This window comes from Chenopodium album, chromosome 13 (assembly GCF_948465745.1).
Source record: "Chenopodium album chromosome 13, dcCheAlbu1.1, whole genome shotgun sequence".
In the NCBI taxonomy this organism is placed as follows: Eukaryota; Viridiplantae; Streptophyta; class Magnoliopsida; order Caryophyllales; family Amaranthaceae; genus Chenopodium; species Chenopodium album.
The window spans coordinates 45,810,679-45,832,839 of NC_137846.1; the positions used below are offsets into that span (position 1 = coordinate 45,810,679).

Below are 22,161 nucleotides of genomic sequence, written 5' to 3' on the forward strand. Positions count from 1 at the left end.
GTTAAATTTTCTGTAAATATAAAGACCATATACGTACATCTCTTATTATATGATTGGTCCAAAAGTATTTATTGATTAAATGTATAATTTAATACTTAAAATAAACACTACAATTCACATATGCTAGTAGATACAAAATATTCTAGTAACCTCAACGTATTAATTGATATTCACACTTCATACAATTATAATTTATAAATTTATACATTAATTTAAAAAATAAATCTCTCCAATCCCATGTTTTTACTTACAAAAAACCTATGAATTGATTGTACATATTCTTCGTATGCGACGTTCCTGGCTGATCCAAAAATAGTTATTTATTTAGTAAGTATAACCATCGCTTAATCATATCATTTTAACTAGAATATGTACGGAGTTGTAATTGATCGCTTATTATTATTATTATTATTATTATTATTATTATTATTATTATTATTATTATTATTATTATTATTATAAAAATACATACTTGTGTTACATTACAAATGAGTCATATTCACATGTTACATTAGTAAAAAAACAACTTATAAATACATATGCATGACATAACATATCTCAATATATAATGATAATATTGAATTAACACAAATAATACTCATAATATATCATAATTAATACAAACAATGAACCAAAGAAATCTATATACAATTTAACTTATTTTTGTCCATCATCACTGTCGGAATTCAATTCTTCATCACTACATGGATCGAGATTGTTTGATCTTTGAATATATGGTGGAATACACCAAGGATCACCCATGGAGTGCCTCCAATTGGGTATAGCCCTTCCCCATTTCCTATTACTAATTAAGAAAGTTATTAAATTAAAGTTTTTCTCTTACAAATATACGGTTACTAATTAATATACTAACCTAATGAACAAAAATGGGGTTGGGGGGGCGCTTAAAAATAATAATAATAAAATAAAATAAAAATATAATAATAATAATAGAAGAAGAAGAAAAGGAAATAACATCACAACAACAACTACTGTAAGAAAAACAATAAAAATGTAAGAAATAACATCACAACAACAACTACAGTAAGAAAAACAATAAAAATGTGGCCTTCTTTCCTTTAATTTATGAGATCATAATAAACTTACAACTTTGATCTAAGTTGATTACTGAGGGCTCAAGTTAAACACTATTTCCAAGAGAAAGAGAGTATAACCGCCTTTCATTATTATACGTAAGATATCGCATATATATACAAATGAAGACTATTCAGTTAAATTTTTTTTACAAAGAATACAATCCATTGATTAATTTTTCAAAGGAACTTATAATATCTTGATGCTAGTCTAGTAAGCATTTGAGAAGAAATAATACATTTATTATAATTTTTTATTACGTAACATAGAAAGTTTGTTTGACAAGTAAATTAACGTTTTGTAATTGTTTGAAGGTGATACAACAACAAGATTTATAGTATTTTTATTTTTATTATTTTGCATGTGTACGACACTATGAAATCTTACACTAAATGACTATCTCAATTGCTAAAAACTTATTATTGCTAAGATTTTCCATTTTGTTTATAACTAATTTCATGTATCAGCATTTCCTATTACTAATTAAGAAAGTTATTAAATTAAAGTTTTTCTCTTACAAATATACGATTACTAATTAATATACTAACGTAATGAACCAAAATGGGGTGTGCTGGGGGCCCTTAATAATAATAATAATAATAATAATAATAATAATAATAATAATAATAATAATAATAATAATAATAAGAAGAAGAAGAAGAAGAAGAAGAAGAAAAACAATAACATCGTGACCTTCCTTTGCTTATGAGCTCATAAAAAACTTACAACTGACTTTGATCTAAGTTGATTAATAAGGGATCAAGTTAAACAATCTTTTTTTTAAAAAAAAAAAAAAAAAACAGAGATTATAGTATTGATAACCTCTTTACCATCTTTCAGTATTTTATATAAGATATGTCGCATATCAATAAGGACTATTTACAAATGAAGGCATTTCAATCAAATATTTTATATGTAGAATGAAATACAAGCCAATGATTATTTTTTCAGGGGACCTTATCAAATCGTGATGCTAGTCTATTAAGGATTTGAGAAGAAATAATACATTTATTACAATTTGATACTCGGTAACATAAAAAGTTCCTTTGACAAGTATACACTTTTTAATTGTTTGAAAGTGATCCGTCAACAAATTTATAGTATTTACTTCATTATTTTGAATTGGCGTATGACAGTTTTCACACTAAATGATTATTTCAATTGCTAAAAAATCATCATTGCTAAATTATCCATATTCTTTACTTGATAGGGCGGCCTTTTTTCCTCAAAACGTGAATGTATTTTAAAGAAATACAATTATACATGATCAACGCCACTTTAAAATTATAAATACTTTTTTTGTAACCTTTGGTAGTTATAATTACCAAAAAAATAATTACACGAGATCACTATAAAGGTAACAACAAAAAAATAAAATAAAAGGGAGAAACAAAGCTTTCAAATAATCATGTAACTCGGAATTATACTTTCCTATGTTACTAAAAATCATAGTATGAATTGTTGTATCGTTTTCAGATTTTTGCGTACCAAATATACTTTCCTGAGTTACTAAAAAAATATCTAATAACATTGTTTGAATATTTTAGGGGTTTTCTGCCATTGTCGTCGACGACCTAAGCCCATTTTCAATTATTGTTGTTGTCGGCCTTCATATCTCTTAATTATCTATTAATCAATATGCACTCGGTTAATTGTGTGCCTTTAACAATTATAGTATTCCAACAAAAAATCCAAATCCATTTGAAATCGATAGGAAGAGAAGACTCATTTCACTAATTCAATTGAAAATGGGTATATCTTGCAAACATACTTATTAACGAATTAGATACGATTAATGGAGGAAGAATAAGTCAATTACACAATATACTCTGCAAATAATATATACATGTTTACATAATTAACTGGAATAAATCCAATTTGAAAACCCCCAAATCGAAAATTCTGAAACCTAATTAACTCGAATTTTCTCAATATTCTTAGGTAAATAACGATTATTTTGTTCAATTAAACCGAATAATCTTTGCGGTGGATGTAAATTTAAGCAATTCACCATATACAGAAGCAACTTCGAGGTTTTTTTGTTCATCTTCCATCGATATCCATCGTCGCCCATTTCGCCCTTTCCTTTCTCCTCTTCGTTGTTCATGTTGCATAAATGATTTATTTATTTATTTATTTATTTTTTATTTTTTTAAATAATATTAAATTAATTACATGGAAAATGACAATTAATTTGAATTTCAAACATTTGAATTTTCATTCAAATTTGAATGAAAATTGAAAATAAGTGGATGTTGGGGACCATCCAAAGAATCAATGAAATGTTGCCAGCTTTGAATGTAAGTGGGAGCCACTTACACTCAATGTATGTGTAGCTTTTACCAAATCATGTAAATTATAAAATATAATGAAATTAGTGCTATGCCTAGTTTTATCATATACACTCACTGACTCACGGGAAAAACAAAACAACAAGTGTCATGGGAAACTATAATTATCAACATAAAAAATATGAAGAGACAAGGCTCATGGATTCATGGTGCACATACTAGTAGATGATGATATCAATAATTGGTAATGATTTAAAGTTGCTATAGTAATCAAAATATAGTCAACAAATAATTAAAAAATATTAGTAAACGTAGACACCCAAATGTGTCTCCCCAAAACCAAACCCGGTGATGAATACCTTTCATGTCATTTGATTATCGAACGAAGCGAAAGTGTGAAAAGTCTAGTGATGAGGATTTTTTATTAAAATATCTCTTCTTTCTGTTTTTGAAAATATTTCTTTTCTCACCTTGTTTTATGAAAATGTGCAGTCCAGTTCTTATGACAGATTGTCGGCCGACTCTTTTTTTGCAAATGTTCCAAGACGCGGATTATCAATAGTGGCAATATTTTCCTAAAAGTATTGTCACATAGCATTAGCAAATTTCCAAGGGGGATTGCTTTCAAGAGTTATATTCCAAGATGTGGATTTTCGATCGTAGCAAAGTTCTTATGACAGATTGTTATGAAGCATTGGCAACTTTTCCCAAAATTGGATTTTGGCAAATTTTCCGAGATACGGATTGTCGCTTCATCGTAGCAACATTTCCAAGGATGGATTGTTACGTGGCATTGACAATTTTCCCTAAATCGGATTGTCATACATCATACAAGAGTCGTGTTGACAACTGTTCTTGAAGAAAAGAGGATTGTCATCACCCAAAGCATCAACAGCAAAATTCAAGCAGCATTAAGGATCGACAGGTGTTGATCTTCGATAATTTTCTTCGGAATATTATCACGACAACTGAAGGTGATTTCAAGCGGAGTTATCTTCGATCGTGTTCCCTAAGATGTGGAAGATGGTCACAAAGCGGAAGAGGATCGTTTCAAGCGAAGCAATCTTCGATAGTGTTCCCTGTCTTGCGGAAGATTATCACAGCGGAAATTGGAGGCAGTTACAAGCGTAGCAGTCTTCAGGCAGGATGACGTTCTCTAGCTTGTGGAAGGTCGTCAAAACAAAACGCAACAAATCGGTTACCTTCAAAGACGTGTGCTCGACGGTGCAAGATACGCGTTTCTTAACTCTTTTATCTGTTTTAACTAACGCTAGTTTGCAGGTATCGACGTTACAAGAATGATTTAGGATCGCAGAACAATCTGAATCATTCTCCGTCCTATCGCTACTTTGACTTTCGTTTTCAAAACTTGCGTTTCTCCAAACTCAGTCAAAGTGGGGGCTTATGTAGACACCCAAATGTGTCTCCCCAAAACCAAACCCGGTGATGAATACCTTTCATGTCATTTGATTATCGAACGAAGCGAAAGTGTGAAAAGTCTAGTGATGAGGATGTTTTTATTAAAATATCTCTTCTTTCTGTTTATGAAAATATTTCTTTTCTCACCTTGTTTTATGAAAATGTGCAGTCCAGTTTAGTTTGGTCCGTGATATGGGTAGAATAATAGTGTAGTTGGATGGGGCTTGAAAATACCTTTCCAACGATATATTATAAGCCCAATTCCGATGAATAATGAGAAAGTTATGGCCAAAATACTAAACTGGGCCCAAACCGGATTTTACCTACGCCCCAATGATCATGTGGAGGGTCCAAAGGTTTAATCCTATTCCTAAACTAATTAGGATTAATTAGAATCTTCTATAATATTCTAAAAGATCTCAATTATCCTTTTTGAAAAGATAGAATCAAAGAGTTTTAAATTGAATAAAAACTTTCCTTTTTTAAAACTTCCCTTTTTTAAAACTTTCCTTTTTTAAGTCCTAATTCTATTCGAATTTAAAGATGTTCAAAGACAGTCAGACATTATTTTAGTGCCTCATAATTTTTATCCAAATCTTATATGGTTGGATAGATCTTGAAATTATCTTTTCAATGATATATTATAATATTAATTCCGAGCTATAACGAAAAAGATATGAAAGAAATACGAAACTCTATCCAAAACTGACACCGTTCCACTATTTCGGCCGTATCTTTTTATCTACAAAATATTTTAATCTGATTCTAATTGGATTGGAAATTAGACTTCAAGAGCTTTCCAACTACATATTATGTGACTTATTTGGACTTTTGGATCAAAAGTTATGATAAAAACAAAATCTGCAAAAACTGCTGACCGACGAGTTTTATTTCGATTCGAATTCAGATTCTTTTCTTATTCTTCGACTCTCTTTTTTCCTATAAGTAGAGGTCATATCTCCCTTTTTTTCAATCATCTACAATCAATTCTCATCAACAATCATCTTTCACTCTCTAAAAGCTAGAAGCTTTTCTTCTCTCTCTATTCTTTTTCTAAACCTTCTCTCACAAAATTCCTCATACATTAGCACTAGACACACCTAGTCAAGTTCGAAGTTGCCTTCGCCCTAGACGTGAAAGGTTATAATTTCTGAGGGTTTGGTCCCTAATCTCTATTTCAATTATTTAATTTAATCGTTTAATTTATTATTTTCCTTGAAGTTACTAACGTGTGTATTTTGTTATTAGAAAGAGATACGAGACATCAAAGTATGTAATCTTATTGCTCTATTCTTGTGGAAAGCATGTTTAAATTTGTTTAATTCCTAGTATCATGTTAGGATGTCTTTATTGCTTTCTAGTATCATGTTTAGGGTGCTTCCTATGCTTTCTAATATCATATCAATATCATGTTAGTATCATGTGAGGGCTTAAGTTTTGATCTTTATTGATTAGTGACATGCTAGGGTTTGTTATTAATCTTGTTAGTATCATGCCTAGGATCTTGCTATTATATTTAAGTTTTATTATTAGCACGATTATGATTATGATGATTGTTATTATGTTGCCTGATGATTATTATTGTTATTGCTTATCACGCCTTTTATGCATGCCTAAAGGGAATTTGTACTTGTAATCACGCTTAATAAGATAATTAATAATATTGTTTAGGCTAATATAATTATAATTCAAGTGATCACCAATAATAGTTTTGCTTGTGCATTAAAATCAACCAACATAGATAAACAGGTTTAGGGTTAATCTGTTGATTGCATGTTAGTCAGAAAGCGCACATGAATACGAGAAGAATAAAGTAGAGGCCTATTATTAGGGCAGGTTCAATCTCTTTTAGGTTGGATTTGTACTTTCATCCCCGAACCCTATTTGGTTCAAGACCTTTTGGAGTTGACGATCTCATGGATCGTTAAGGGGTGTAATCTTCACCTTGTGAACGGTTTACAAGTTCCTGAAACTTGTTGGCGACTCTTTTGCTCTAGCTTCCTTCCCTTTGGACGCCACCATGCTTAAGTGCATGATCACAGTGGGGATCAAGTTTGGGGTTAATGGCTTGAATTATTCCCTACAGTAAATAAATTTGATCACATCATCTAAACTGATAAATTTCTTTGCGTACCTTCAAGAATATATACACTGATAGATTCAACCTATTAGATCTGATTGGAGCAATGGTTACGGTCGAGCGATCTTAATCAGAGTACCATGGTAATTCCATTAGCTCAGTTGGTTAGGGTTTGGTGCTGATAACGTGTTATAAAACTAATGGTATAAAGAGAGTGTAAGGGAGAAATTATAGAGAGAATATTAGGGAGAAGATATTGTATATTATTCTTATTATTCTCTACAGACTTTGATGGGGAGTACATCTACATATATACACAATGCTAGGCGAATGAAAGGTCTAGCTAGTTACATGAAAAGAGTATAGAACGTGGAAAGTCTTAGTAATACAAAAAGGTTTGGACACTTATCTAATCCTTCACATTCAAGAATGGACATCCACACGTTATTAAATAATATTACATAACAAAAATTTCTTTTTTTTTTTTTTATTTTTTTATCTTTTTTTTTTTTTATTGGAAAAAAACTAGGCATTGAAACGAATCAAATAAGGCCCAATATGATTATTTTTTTTTGAAACAACAATGTTATGTTTTATTTATTAAAAATAATTCAAAAACTTATAAATCACGTCAAGATTTTTTTTTTTAATTTTTTAATTTTTTTTTTCTTTTTTTTTTGATAAGAAGAACTACAAAAACAAAACAACAATTAAAAGAAAACTAGAAAGCCCAAAACAGAAATCTACGACGACGTGCTTCTGTAGCCAACCAATGAGCAGAAGAGACCCAATCCTGAGGAACCTTCCGGACATGAATCATGTCAAGATTACAAATTAAAAAAAAAAAAACAACAACAACGAAATGAAATATTCCTTTAATTCCATAATATAGTTTTTGCTTTCCTATTTTGGAGATCCAAAATATTGTTCCTATTTCTATTTTTGGATAGTATGTAAAAACCATTATACCCTCACTTTTTTTAACTTTATTCATCCTTCCTAATTTACCCTTAAATTTTACACATGCCTTGTATTTTTTTCCACTTTCTCTCTCTCTAAGTTTTGTATATGATTATACTTTTCACTTTTATTAATGTTCTTTAGTCACTTTCTCCTCCTAATTCTTAAATACCATGAAAAAACACAAATAAGAACTGTATTATGGGACGGATGAAGTAGTAAGTAAACAAAAAAAGTAAAAATTTAATGTCGTAAATTGTTTTAAAACGGAAATCTATAACTAATATTAAAATAGTAACCGCTAACATCATCCTATCCTAAAATTAGACATATGTCATGTTGTCATTAAAAATTTTCCTTCCAAAACTATAAATGATGTCCTTATGTTTTATTTTTATATTATTTTATTAAAATTTAGGTAAAATTTAGGTCAGCAATGTTATTATTAGTACCAATTTTTCTTTAAAAATTTTTGATTTGTTATTTGTTTTGAATTTTTTTTTATTAACTAGGTTAGATCCCGTGCCATGCATGGTGATCTATAGTTATAAACTAATTAGCCCCGTGCGATGCACGACATAAAAAATTTCTTAGAAATAAATATATTTATATATGTACCTCATATGAGAAGAAAAAAAATACAGAGGCAAAACTATTAAATGCAATGGTATTTAGATCTAAATAATTTTGAAGATAGTAAAAATTTAACCAAATTATACAATACGGAGTACTCTTAAACCGGGACTAATTATATTTGGAAGCCAGATAGTTTTTTTTTTTTTTTTTTTTTTATTATTAATTCATAATAATGTAAAACAAATAAATAGAAAATAACATAATATAATAATTGTCTTAGAAAAAATATACTCCGTATATATATTTTAATAATTTAAGGTAAAAAATAAGAAGGTTTTAAAAAGAAAGTAAAAATAAAAATAGGAATATAATGTCAGGCTGTCAGCAATTGATTTAGACGGAAATTTTTGTACCACAACTTAACATCTGTACAATTTAAATAGGGATGATGTCATCGATTGTTGCTTTAGTTATATTTATAGATTTTCGAATAAAAACAAATAAACTTTGAAAATCTAGTACTAGTACTCGTATTATTATTATTATTATTATTAGGGAGACCATTGAAACCTCTGTATTTCACAGATTTTCACTGATCTTTTCAGTTTTCACTCTCCTCTTCTCCCCCAACTCAAATCTATATTAGGGTTTATACTCATTATCTCTCTCTCTTAATCAATACCCCTCCAACTTTCTCAAATTCTCTCTAAATCTCCTTCAATGGATCCCACCAAGAAACGAAAACTCGATGAAAATGGTCTTTCAGAATCGGATCTACCCCTTAAACTGACCCCTGACGATGTGCGCAAGATCATCGAATCCTTCTCTCCCGACCAACTCCGTGACATCCTCCAAAACGCCGCCGTTTCCAACCCCGACGTCCTCCAAGCCGTCCGCGTCATCGCCGACCGTGACGTCACCCAACGTAAGCTCTTCATTCGTGGTCTTGGTTGGGAAACGACGTCGGAGAGTCTCCGCTCTGTTTTCGCCGCTTACGGCGAGCTCGAAGAAGCCGTCGTTATTCTCGACAAGAACACTGCTAAGAGTAAAGGGTATGGTTTCGTTACTTACAAGCATATAGACGGCGCCGTTTTGGCTCTTAAAGAACCCAGTAAGAAGATTGATGGGCGGGTTGCTGTGGCCCAATTAGCCTCTGCTGGGCTTTCCGGCGGGCCCAATGGGAACCCAACTGGGCCCACCCCTGATGCGTCGTTGAGGAAGATTTATGTGGGTAATGTGCCTCATGATATGCCTGGGGAGAGGTTGTTGGCTCATTTTTCGAGTTATGGTGAGATTGAGGAAGGCCCGTTGGGTTTCGATAAGCAGACCGGGAAGTCGAAGGGGTTTGCTTTGTTTGTTTATAAGACGCCCGAGGCGGCGCAGGCGTCGTTGATGGAGCCTGTTAAGAATATTGATGGCAGGCAGATGGTTTGTAAGTTGGCTAGTGAAGGGAAGAAAGGGAAGAATTTTGGTGGGGCTGGACAGGGTGGGCAGGGTCCTGTGGGTGATGGGATGGGAATGCAGCCTGGTGGGCCGGTTCCTGGACCGTATTCCGGTCCTGGAGGGCTGGGTGGGTATCCGTCTTATGGTGGTGGTGGTGGATATAGTGGTGGGCCTGGAGGGATGGGACCTAATCAGATGAATTCTGGATATCCTTCTTCTGTGGGAGGTCAGGGGCCTGGTGGGTATGGTGGTAGTGGAGGGTATGGTGGTGGGGTTGGTGGAGGGTATGGTGGTTCGCAGTATGGTGGACCGAATTCGGGTGGTTATGGGGGATATGGTGGTGGAGGAAGTGGTTTGGGAGCGCCTGTTGGTGGGGCAGGTCGTGGGGGTTCGATGTATGGGATGCCACCGAGTTCTGGTGGGATGCCACCTGCTGGTGGTGGAGGGTATTCGGATGGTGGGCATTATGGTGGGTACCCAAGTCAGCAGCACCAACCTACAGGGACGTCTCCGGCTCCTAGAGGCCTACCTGCTGGTGCTGGAGGGTACCCTAATGCACCGCCTTATTACTAAGGTATATTTTGTTGACTTGTTGTTTCTTGGTTTCTGTTCTGTCTATGATAGTGTTCAGTTGTAGATCATTCTTTGTTAGATCAAATTGTATGTTTGTGTATTGGATGTTTGGCAGTCTTGTTTGATTAGTTATCTGTGTGTGCATTTGTTGTTGTGCTAATGCTTATACTCTGCGTTATTGATGATTGTGATTTGTGAAGCTGTTTGAGCGTGCTTCATTGTTTGTTCTGTGTTAACGCGCAGTTTTGCTGTGACTTTACTATTTGAATGGGGATGACTGTGTTGTGCTTGAAAGCTCAAAGCCAATAGTTTCTGGCTGTGGTATGTTTGATTTGCATTTGGGCGTTGATTAATGAATCTTTCACTCTGTGTTTCTTTGCCTGTTTGAATAAATTGGCCTGGTTGATTATCGATCTGTTTTGTTTTTCCACTTTGGTTGGCTGTGCACTTTTGCCAATATTCTTGCTAATGCAATTGTCTGGTAGAAATTGTGATTTGTGGAATTGTGAATATTTTTTGTACTCCACATCATTTTTACTTCATTCTTATGTTTACACTGGCATATTATTGTTTTCATTGTGCAGTTTTGCTCTTTTGTGTGTGCCTGCCTTGATTTTGGTATGTTGAGGTATGCATTTAAAATATCTGGTGTTAATTTGATATTGAGTCTTTGTTTCATTGATTGTTAGCTTTGTTTGGCTTTTGCAGTGATTGTTTAAAATTTTTCTCTTTGCACATTCATTGGCCTGTCTTTGCATTCAAGATGTGTTGATTGATTGCTTATATTCTGAAGTTTGTAGTGCCCATGGGCTGTGTGGGTAGATCAATTTGATTGTTTGTTTTTTTGCCCTGCGGTGAATTTCATATATATGCTGGATTCAATCTTGTTTGATGGTTATCAATCTGTGTTTAAGAACTAGTCATGGTTGACAAATCTACTGTTGCCTGTTATGACACTTTTTCTAGACTACCTCGCCACTAATATAAAACCTTGCAACTTGATTTGTTGTGTCTTATTTGGTCCAAGATCAGTCTTCCTTTACTGTTTTGTTGTAGCTATTTCTTTAACATAGGTTTTGTTATGTTAACCTTTTTTGGGAAAATGGCTACCATGTTCATTTTACCATTACAATTAAGGATTATTGTTTATATAGAGTTATTAGGTGAAAATAACACAACCTTAGCCTATCATTATCTTCTGGTTCAATGTGCTACTGATTAAATATTGGAACCTTATATTGGAGATGATGCAATAGTAATTTGAAAAATGCTACTTATTCGTCAAGTATGTGCTATACTGCTATTGCATTCTTATTCTCTTTATTACAGATGTTAATTATCTGGCTTCCATATTGCGTTCTGTTTCTAACTTTTAGGTTTGCCTAATTTATTGTTTGGTTTGCTTTGGATGTTATTGATTGTTGTATTAAACATTAGTGAATATTTGGTTCAGGTGTTTGAAAAGCTTATTGGGCGCAGATGATTGTTATGCTTCTGGTGATTTCGTGATTGCGTGAATGCCGACAATGTGAAGTCTGGCTTGATGAATTCATTTGCTGTTACTTTTTGGTCGCCTCTTCAATTGACCTGCGGCTTTTTAAGATTTTGATATGTCATCTTGGTGATAGTCAAATGTGACTGAGTTAGGATAGATAGTTTGTTCAGCGTTGTGCCATCTGGACTTAATTTTAGGTTTGTGGAGTTGGTTGGTATTGTTTGTAGAATTTGCTGTTGGATTGGTATTCTTTTTCTTGCTATTTGATGTTTTTATTGAAGATAAAAGTTAGTTGGCTGTTTGACTTATATTTGATTTGGCAGTCTTATTATATATTTTTTGCTGTTCTTTAAATTATTATTTGATGTTGTGTGTTCTGGTGATTATCATGAATAAAAAGGAATTTATTACTTTATGATTTTAGCTTTGAGCATATTCTAATAGCCTGGTTGGGTAAGCTCTCTGTTCTAATTTTTGGGCGTTACATAGCTGTATGGGCCTGTGGGGTGAATGTTTTTTCATGTCTAGTCCTAATATCAGCATCAATATCTAAGGAGAAACTGGATCAAGTGGTTGAAGTTCATTCCTCTGTAAATCACGTTCTCGAATACTCTGTGTTTTGCTGCTTTAGACACTGGCACTTAGTTTCAAGTGCCTTTTGTCTTGAATAGTTGAATTTCCCCATTTAGTATACTGATTGACCTTTTGTTGTTCATACAATGGATTTTTGTAAAGGTCCTTTTGATCATTCAATGTTTCAGTCATTAGTCATTCCTGCTGTTCCTGGTTGGAATTTTTTGAGTAGAATTAAGATAATAATTCTCATTCTTAATTTCTACCTAATGTTTTAAACATATAATATTAAGTTTTGCTATGCTGTGGATGCATTTTTTTTTATAATTATTTGGGTGCATTGTTAGCTCACGTTATCCAGTTCAGTGTGTGACAAATCATCATTTTTTTTGTTTCTGAATGTTGGCTCTTTTTCTTAATAAGAGCTTTGATCTGATGCTTCCATTGGCATTGGCAATAACTTTTAGTTTATATTTGTATATAGGATACTTGTTATTGTGGGTGACATATTTGCTATGATTATGAAAATTATTTCATTTTTTTAAAAAGAGAGATGCTTTTAAGAGCTTATTTAGTTGCTCTTTTTGTGACATTTTCTGAATGCATGATATAGCTGTAGCCCCTTTAGGCTTGTGTTTGATGCTTTTAATTCTGCATTAATGCCGGAGTGTTACAATTGATAGAATTTTTGGGGCCTATGGACGGAATGGACCTGTTGTGTTTTCTGCTACAACCTTGAGCATTATTTGTTTGTGGTTATATTGGGGAAGGTATGTGGGAGGAGTTCGAGATCAGTAAATTGTATATTCAGATGTTGCACGGTTTTGTTTTTTTCTGCAATGTGCTGACGGGTAGAAGGAACATGGAGGTCATTAGAGCTCACAGTGAGGCTAAGGGAATGTAGTATCTATATGTTTAATTCTTGTGTTAAAACGATGCAGGGTCTCTGATCTATGTTTGTGAAATGTCTGGTTGTATCTGCTAGTGTTAGACTGTTAGACATTACTAATGTGTTCAGCAGAGTTTCTAGAACTTGCACTTATTAGAGCTTTAAGTCCCGGAAAATAACACAGGCGGAAGAAAATTGTTGTGTGTTTTAGTTGATGCTCTGGTTGGTATCTGTAGATTTCCAAGAGCAGAATAGATGTGTGAATAGCATCTGCATCAATCTTCCGTCTAAGAAATTGCTAAATTTGTTTGGCTGGACATAGGAAGTATTAGTTTCCATTGAAAGTTCAATTTACCTATGGTGTTTAGATATAAGTGACCTTAAATTTTGTAGGAAATATAACTTTCTAGGGAGTTCTACTACTGCCTTGTTCAGTTCATCTTATTATATGACCGTGTTACTGTTAAGCTAAGCTTGATCCTAGTAGTAAAGATTATACCTTTTAACCTTAGGTTGAAGGTCCAATCTCTAGTAGGGTTACTCTTACCTAAATCCGAACGGGTTGGGCTGACTTGCGCAGGGATTTAGCTTGATAAGTTGATAGTGTTGCTCTTACCTATCAACACATAAAATTTATATGGGCTTGAATAGTTTAATGTATAATGGATGTCTGACCTGTGTGTTTTGAGTATGATTAAGGTTTTTTTTTTTTTTTTTTTTTTTTCCCTTTTATTTATAATGTTGTCTTATATTATTGTTAAACTAAAATATTTCATGATTTTGCATTTCATTTTTTGAGTAAGTTCAGGTGATTTTTTTTTTTTTTTTTTTTTTTTTTTTTTTTTGAGTGTTCCACCCGGTTCACCCTTTGGGCTAATCCGGATTCGAGAATCAGTTATGAGTGGTTAGGTTCTAGTCCCCTCCCAATTGTTGTTGAGGGGGATCAAACACAGGTCCTTACTACCAAGTGTAGTCCCAAAGGTGATATAATTTATTAATGTAGGTAATTCACGGTCTATGTAATACAGAAAAGCCCAAGAATTTGTTCGGGTTTTATTTATTGTGTATTTATACTTAAATTCTCAAGCTTTTTTTTTTTTTTTTTTAAAGCTTCTCAAGCATATATACAAGTATATCTTTTGTTTGGAACAATGATTCATTTTCCTTTTATTCAAGTTATTTGTTACTCCGTAGTTGATTACAACAGCTATTTTGATCAGAATAGTATTGATTACTCCCTCTGTTTTTTAAATACTTGCTCCATTTCTTCATGCGCGGAGTTTTAGTAAAAATTGGAGAAAGTAATAAAATATGGAGGTAGTGGGGTAGTTGAAAAAATAAAAAAAATGTAAAAAGCAAATATAGTGGAAGAATAGGAGGAGAGAGAGAGTATTATGTTGGGTTCACTAAGTGTAAGAAATGTATTAAATATTGTAAAAGTTTCCAAAACAGGAAATGGAGCAAGTATTTAATAACGGCTAGAAAAGGAAAGTGGAGTAAGTATTTAAAAACGGGGAGAGTATATAATTCAACATTCAGTCCTAGTACACAATACAAATTTAATTTTTTTAGCGATTTTTATGTATTGAAAAATATAGTCATGTCTCATGTAGTCATGCAAGGCTTTTTAAGTACGATTTGATATTTTGATTAATTCATTGATACAAATCAAACATCTTTGTCTCATTCATCATCGGTGGATGATATCCTTGCCACAATCAACACTACTGGTCTAAAATACTATGTGCTTGTTCACTTCAGCTTAATTTCAATTCAGTTCAGTTCTTAATTTCTTTCTCTCATAAAATATTCGTTTCAGCTCTATTCAGTTTAGTTCAGTTTAACTCCAATCAGTTTTGTTCAGCTTAACTTAGCTCAGTTCAGTAAATGTAAACAGATCTTATATCGCTTTTTTAGAATCAAGTCCTTTTCCTTTACCTTTACCCTAATAGGTTGATATATAACCCAAACAAATGAAAATATAAGATTTAAATGGTCCTTTTGCCCCTTGATTGTTTATACCAATTGAATTCACTTTGACAAACCTAATAGGTTTAAAGTATACGAAGAGGAAATTAAGAGAAAGAAGAGGGTAACTTACATATATATACGGATGTAAGGGATCATATCTAATGGGTTGATGGTTTACATATTAGTTTCAATATGGAAGGTCAAATACATATCAATTACATAATACTAAAAGCGAATAACAAAAGACACTTGTCAATATTACATTAAAAATTTTCCCTCCAAAACTACCTTCTTAAAATAAATCATTGTTATTTAGGGAAAAAAATTGTACCTAAATTATAATATTTGTTTTATATAAAATATAATTCATTTCCAAAAGTATTAAACTTTCCATTATAAATGTTACATGTAATTTAAATATTTTCTCTTGCATGTTTTTGTTTTTTATATACACTATATTTTTAATACATGAGTTATTCTATGTATATTATTTTTATAATATCATTTTCAAAAGTATTTAACAACCGTGCGTTGCACGGGAGTTAAGCTAGTTTATAATACTCTTATACATTCAATTTCAGCTTATTAAAAATAAATTTAAGCAAAATAATTAATAATTTCAATTTAGTAAAATAACTTAAGTTAAGCAAAAATAATTTTTATTCATTAAGCAGAATTTCTATTAGGAGATTTTGATTGTATTTGATGTTTGCAAGTAGACTTTTCTTATTTGATAGTAAATTGTAAAAGCAATTTGTGCCAATTCACTTACCCCCTCCATCTGAATTTCTTTTCGTTATTTCCTTTTAAAATGTAGACACTATTTATAAGATGAGACAAAATTTTAAACTGCTCTCAATAAATATAACATAACATTGTCCATTTGTCACGTTGGGTTTTAACGTGAGAGTTGTATCCAATCTTAAATTATTAAACAAAAAACCACTAGTTTATATGAACGCTATTAGGTTGCAACTTGCAAGTGTGAGAGTTGTGTCTCATATGGAAAAATGTAACAAAGAACCACTAGTTTATAACCTAAGTGAGCTACTCTTTCTATAGTCATATTGTTTTTGGATGAAACTTCATTCGGGCTTATGTGTGGGCTTTTATCTCCTCATTGTCTCTCCCTGTTTCCTAACACACGCACTAAATTAACACCATCAAATAAAATAACAAAGGAAAGAGCTACTCTAATAAAAGACACCCAAAAAAAGAAGTGAACTGCTAAACAACGCTCCCACTTTACAGGGCATCGCTCCCTTTTAGACATGGAAGGACGATATTGCCCTTTGTGTAAGTTGTAGTATATAATGGTATAATAGCATTCCCGAGCCCTCCACTTACTATCCCGTGGTAAAAAAAAAATTCCCGACATCCCCACATCCGACCCCCACCAAAAATCCGAGTTTTTTTTTAAAAAAAAATTATTAAGCATTAGCGACGGGTTTAGGACAATTGACGACGACAACGTTCGGACACCGAAGGCTTCATCGGAGAATTATATAAGTCGTCGTATTTTTTTTAAAAAAATTTTTGAAATAAACATCCGCCTAAAAAATTAGGTGGATCCGTGGATCCACCTAGGAAGATTCGGAAATTTTAGGCGGATATCTACATTTGCCTAAAATTTCCGGATCTTCCTAGGTGGATCCGGAAATTTTAAGTGGATTGGATCTTCCTAGGTGGATCCTAATTTTTTAGGCGGAAGTGTTTTTTTTTTTTTTTTTTTTTGAATTGATTAATAATCAAACTTATTATTGTAATCATTGCATTTTTATAATAATTTTTTATTATGATTTTTTATTAATTTTATGATTAATTGAGTACTTAGTATTAGCATCTTTATTGTTGTCGTGAGTATTTATTTACGAGGGGTAAATACGGAAGTTTGTATTAAAATGCGAGCGATGCCTTGTAAAATGAGAGCGTTGTTTAACAACCCCAAGAACTATCCAAAATTTTCTCCTTCAGCAGATTAATTAACTACTTCCAATACTATTCATAAATTATAATTAGTTGCATAATTTATTCGTTTATCTTTAATGTTTATATCTTTGCAACATCTACCAAAGTATACAAATTTCACATCATTGTATCCAGCCTTAAATTATTAAACACATGGTGGCACACCTTTATTTTGTGAATATTCCTTTTGATACACACGGGTCTATGTAAGAAATTGAAATTATGAACTAATAAACTTCAAAAACTTTCCCAGTAATCTCATACATACGAAAAATTACAATTTCCTACTAATTATGAATTAGCTAGGTTACTATTGGAGGATATATTTTAGGAAATTAATAGGATATATTTAGTTTCCATATTTTATGCTTAGCATATATTTTTTGTTTTTTTATACAAACTCATACAATGATCGGAGATGATGAAACATCTCTTTTATCAACCCCTATCGGTCGTGGTCGTGAGGTTTTTTGCATCCAGGGGGGAAGTATTCGGTTTCTGGTGTTAATGCAATTACAAAATTGTTTGGTAATGTTAATGTGCCAAACAATCGTTTGAATGGAAACTAAATATATCCTATTAATTTCCTAAAATATATCCTCCAATAGTTACAATATATTTATTGCCACTTTTTTAAGTACAAATTTCATGTTGTATCCAACATTATTATTCATATACATGGATCTTTTAAAGAATTGCAAAATCTTGAACTAAATGAACTTCGGTTCGGATAGTTAATCATTACACACGCAATCAAAGTCGACATTACAAACAGATGAATTCTAATTAATATAACGTCTTAAAATGCAAGAACTAGCTTAGTACTAAAACATAACATGCATCGACTATATCGTATCATACACTTGAAATATCTACGCAATTAGACCTCTCCGAACCAAGCTAGATAGTTTCCTATCACTAGGCTCACCAACCAACCTGGACTTTGATTCTTATTCTATTAACTTCGAAGCGAGTTATTAATTCTTCTGTTCTTCCTACATCTCCTGCCTCTTCTAGTTGTCTTCCTCTTGGAGTCAAACTCCTTACGAGAACAATTGTGACCATCAACGCGGCAAATATCCTCAATATAAATCACCCAAACATTCGGCCATAGTAAAGTTGTAAGGAGACACAATCTCGTGATCACTATGTTGGAAGTTCTTGAAGTAAAACCAAGAAAGTTACGGTGTTTATTCTTTTGACAGTTGGGATTTAATGGCTATTGAAATCCCTTAATTTTAGCTTCCTCTTATTGCTAATTTAATGGGCATTATTGCTGATTAATTAGTTGTTACTTAAAACTAGCCGTTACCCTTTTAATGTTGATTAAAGCTAGCTCTTATTGGGGATTAATGGGTGGATGTTACACCACTTGATTGATGACCATTTTCCCCTTAATTGCTGGTTGTTTTTACTCCCTCCATTGCCTTATAAATCAACCTTATTTCACCTCCGAAAGATATGACAACAAAACCATCCATCTTTAACTTCTTACCTTCTCTTAAAATATATCCCTTCGGTTTTTGGGCAAGTATTCTGAATTCCAGTCGGGTTTGTGAGTGCACACAAATTCCGGCGCCGTGCTTATCCTGGAGGGCGACCGCTTGATGTCTACTACACCGGGGTAGTGCGGAATCGTCTTTTAGGTTAGTGGTTTACCGCGACGCGGCAATTTTCAATTGGTCTACACAACATTGAGATAAGTATTTTTTCGTTTAATTTGCTCATATACTAACAATCTAAAAGACGATTTATTGCTTCCAAATATTTTATCCCTGGTATGCCGAACTAGATTTTCTTGATACAAGAATTGTGAATGTTGGCTTATTATTTAGGATAGTTTTCTTTTATGGAGCAATTTTTATGTTGTGTAGATATACTGTTAGACTGATGATGGAATAATTTCATATTATGATTGGGATAATGGGATTTTGTCCTCTTGAACTTTTTGCTAGGACTTTTCTTGAGTAATACCGTAATACCAAGCATATGTTATTATTCATGAATTTTTATGAAGTATTGTATTATAATACTGCAATGAAGGTTGTATTGTTGAGATGATTGTTATCATTATTTTTCACTTTGTTGGATGCTTTCCAATTAATTATTAAATTGATTTTTTCATGATCTATATGTCTAGTACTAATTTTATTTTACTAATGACTTATGGTATGTATACTGTGACTAATTGAGGCTTAGTAGTGCTTTCATATTCTGTAAGTATTCGTAACATCTAATTAGATTATGTTTTTGGGTTAATCTTTAATTGGTTTGTGACAATTGAGATATGCTTACTTTGGATGTATTAGAACCTCAAGAGTCTGCTTTATTAGTCTTTATTTGCACAAAGTCACATAATTACCAATTATCATGTGATTTATGGTAGTACTTCTAATCTCAATGTCACTCTTGCTAACCGATCTAATTACAAGGCCAAAGTTGTTTGACTTTTTTGTTGGTTAGAAAGTCATCTCTATTGGGAACCAATATTATTGTTATCATTAACTTGCTAATTTATACGCTCAAATTGATTGAGTTTAACAATATTTTAGATTCTTTATTTTTGTATTGGGCTTAATGTTATCATATATCATATCTCATAATTGGATTGATTTTGTTTACATATAGTTATCGTGTGTATCCTAAACTTTGATTTGCATATTGGTTTAGTCCATTTACGAAGAAATATCTTCTTTGTAGTTAAAGTTGATATTTTCTAATGCCTTTGCAATTATTTTTTAGACTTTAGGACTTGTTCGTTATTCGCGGATTTCCGGGAGCAGTCCCAAAGATGACCCCCGATCAAAGGTCATACTTGGTCGGTTTGGGCTGAAATTTTAGGAGCATGTTTGGGACACATGAGGCTTATTTTTCAACGGTTGGATTCTCACTAGCTGCTCAAATTAGTGAGTTATGATGACATCTTGAGGACATCTCATAGAGGTCTCACACATGTTACTTGATTTAATTCAAGGGAGGTTCATTCTAAACCAAGTCTCATGATATTATGTTTATCATTTGGATTAATTCCTAGTAATCATCTTGACGAAATATGCTTTTGTGGTTGTTGACAAAGTATGTTGAATGTTGAATTTGTCAATTAAATATTTGTTGAATGATTAATAGAAAGTAAAAGTTATAATGTCGATATTTTATGAGCATGACATTATATTGCATATAATCAGTTACCTTTAATATGTTGGTTCTACATTTTGTGGATTAACTTGTTATTCAGTAGGATGTTTTGAGCAATGTTTTTTAACATGTTTTTGAGGTGTATGTATGTACTCCGAGTACTACTTTTTAGCATGATTCATGTATGGTGTTGAGTATGGAGTTGAGATATACTATGTCAATTGATTGAACCCATGATATGCAATACTCGTATTGAGAAGCTTTGTTCTCATTTATTCATTACCTTATTTTCGGTATTTCATTAACATGTGTAAAATTTATAATTCTCAAACTAGTTGAGTTTTGTGAAGGGAAATTATATGATAATTTTTTCTGTAAGGATATTATATGACTTTCTCTTTGGAGAATTTTCAAGTAAAGTATATTTTGGGAATTAGACTACATTTTTTTCCAATTTTTATGATGGTTTAGTGTTACCGCCTATAACTCTTTATTGTGTTATAATTCTTTATGGATAAAGCATGAGTAATTTGTAAACGCCCTAAATTTCATATGTTGGCATGAGAATTAATATTTTGAAGTGTTGTTGAATTATTATCTTTAATTAATTCAATGTTTCAAAAATCTATTTTTACTCATGTTATTACACCCAGGTTCTATGACATAGTTGTGATTTTTTTTGGATTTGGACCTTATGTTTTCATGTGGGGGTTATAAGTTTTTGAACTTATAAAATTTCTATATAAGGAGTTTATGTCATCATTAAAGACCCCATGTGAATTTTGGAGGGAGTTTCATTCATTGAGAATGTAGGTTTTAGGCGTACTGCTAAGGGCTTTGATTTGAATCGGACTTTGTTGTCCAATGTGGGGGAAGTAATAAAGAATTAGTGTTGGACTCAAAGTCTAGGCTCAGTTTTTGCTTGGTAATTGCATTTTAGTTCATGACTTTTTATGCGAGTCTTGGAGTAATTTTATCCTGAGCCTGATTGATCCTTTATATGGATAATTTGTCTTTGAGCATATATATATGTTTGTAAGCACTATGTTTCAAGTGATTAGATATGCACAATGGAATGCCATATGTCTTTCTTTCTTCTTTGAGAAAAGCCTGAACATGCACATTAATGTTAGAGTTTTTCTATTGTTTAATGCAAAGCCTGAAAGTGATTAATTGTGCTAAAGACGGGTTTTAATTTGATGGTGTTTGCCTTACAAATTTGTTTTGGTATCTCTATGTCTTTAGAGTATCTACTTTAAATCAGTGGAATATCATGAGTGATTGTGATATTACAATCTTTTTCCTGGGATTGTGATGCTTAATATCTCTTTTATGGATTGTGTTGCTAATTCTCTGAGTTCTCGTTGGAAGTCTTTAAGGCTAGAAATTTGATTTGGATGAGTCATTGCTATCAGATAAATTTTTTGAATTTATTGATTATATGGGAGCAATTGTGTCCATTTAGTATTGCTATGTTTCTTGGGAACTATTCTTAGTCTGTTATGGCTTATTATGTAAGTAGATTAAGAAAGTATACTCTTAACTCGAGCAATGATCTTTAGATCGTTTTGAGGAGGTTGCATAGGTACTTGAAAAGTACACAAGATTAGAGTTTGCACTATTGCAAGTTTCCATGAGTGATTGGAGTTCGACGATGAGTTCAAACTCAAGCGGTTATGTCTGCACCACTAAG

At 32.4% G+C, this 22,161-nt stretch overlaps 1 pseudogene across 2 annotated transcripts; it reads left to right on the top strand.

Annotated features, from left to right (window-relative positions):
- The first annotated feature begins 8,979 nt into the window (after positions 1-8,979).
- Positions 8,980-12,242, top strand: LOC145574816 (UBP1-associated protein 2C pseudogene; annotated as a pseudogene). 2 transcript variants are annotated; one of them, XR_014098188.1, is made up of 2 exons: positions 8,980-10,438; positions 11,891-12,242. The product of XR_014098188.1 is annotated as a UBP1-associated protein 2C pseudogene, transcript variant X1 (transcript). The 2 variants fall into 2 exon arrangements; XR_014098189.1 differs by lacking the exon at positions 11,891-12,242 and adding an exon at positions 11,022-11,653.
- Positions 12,243-22,161: the final 9,919 nt, after the last annotated feature.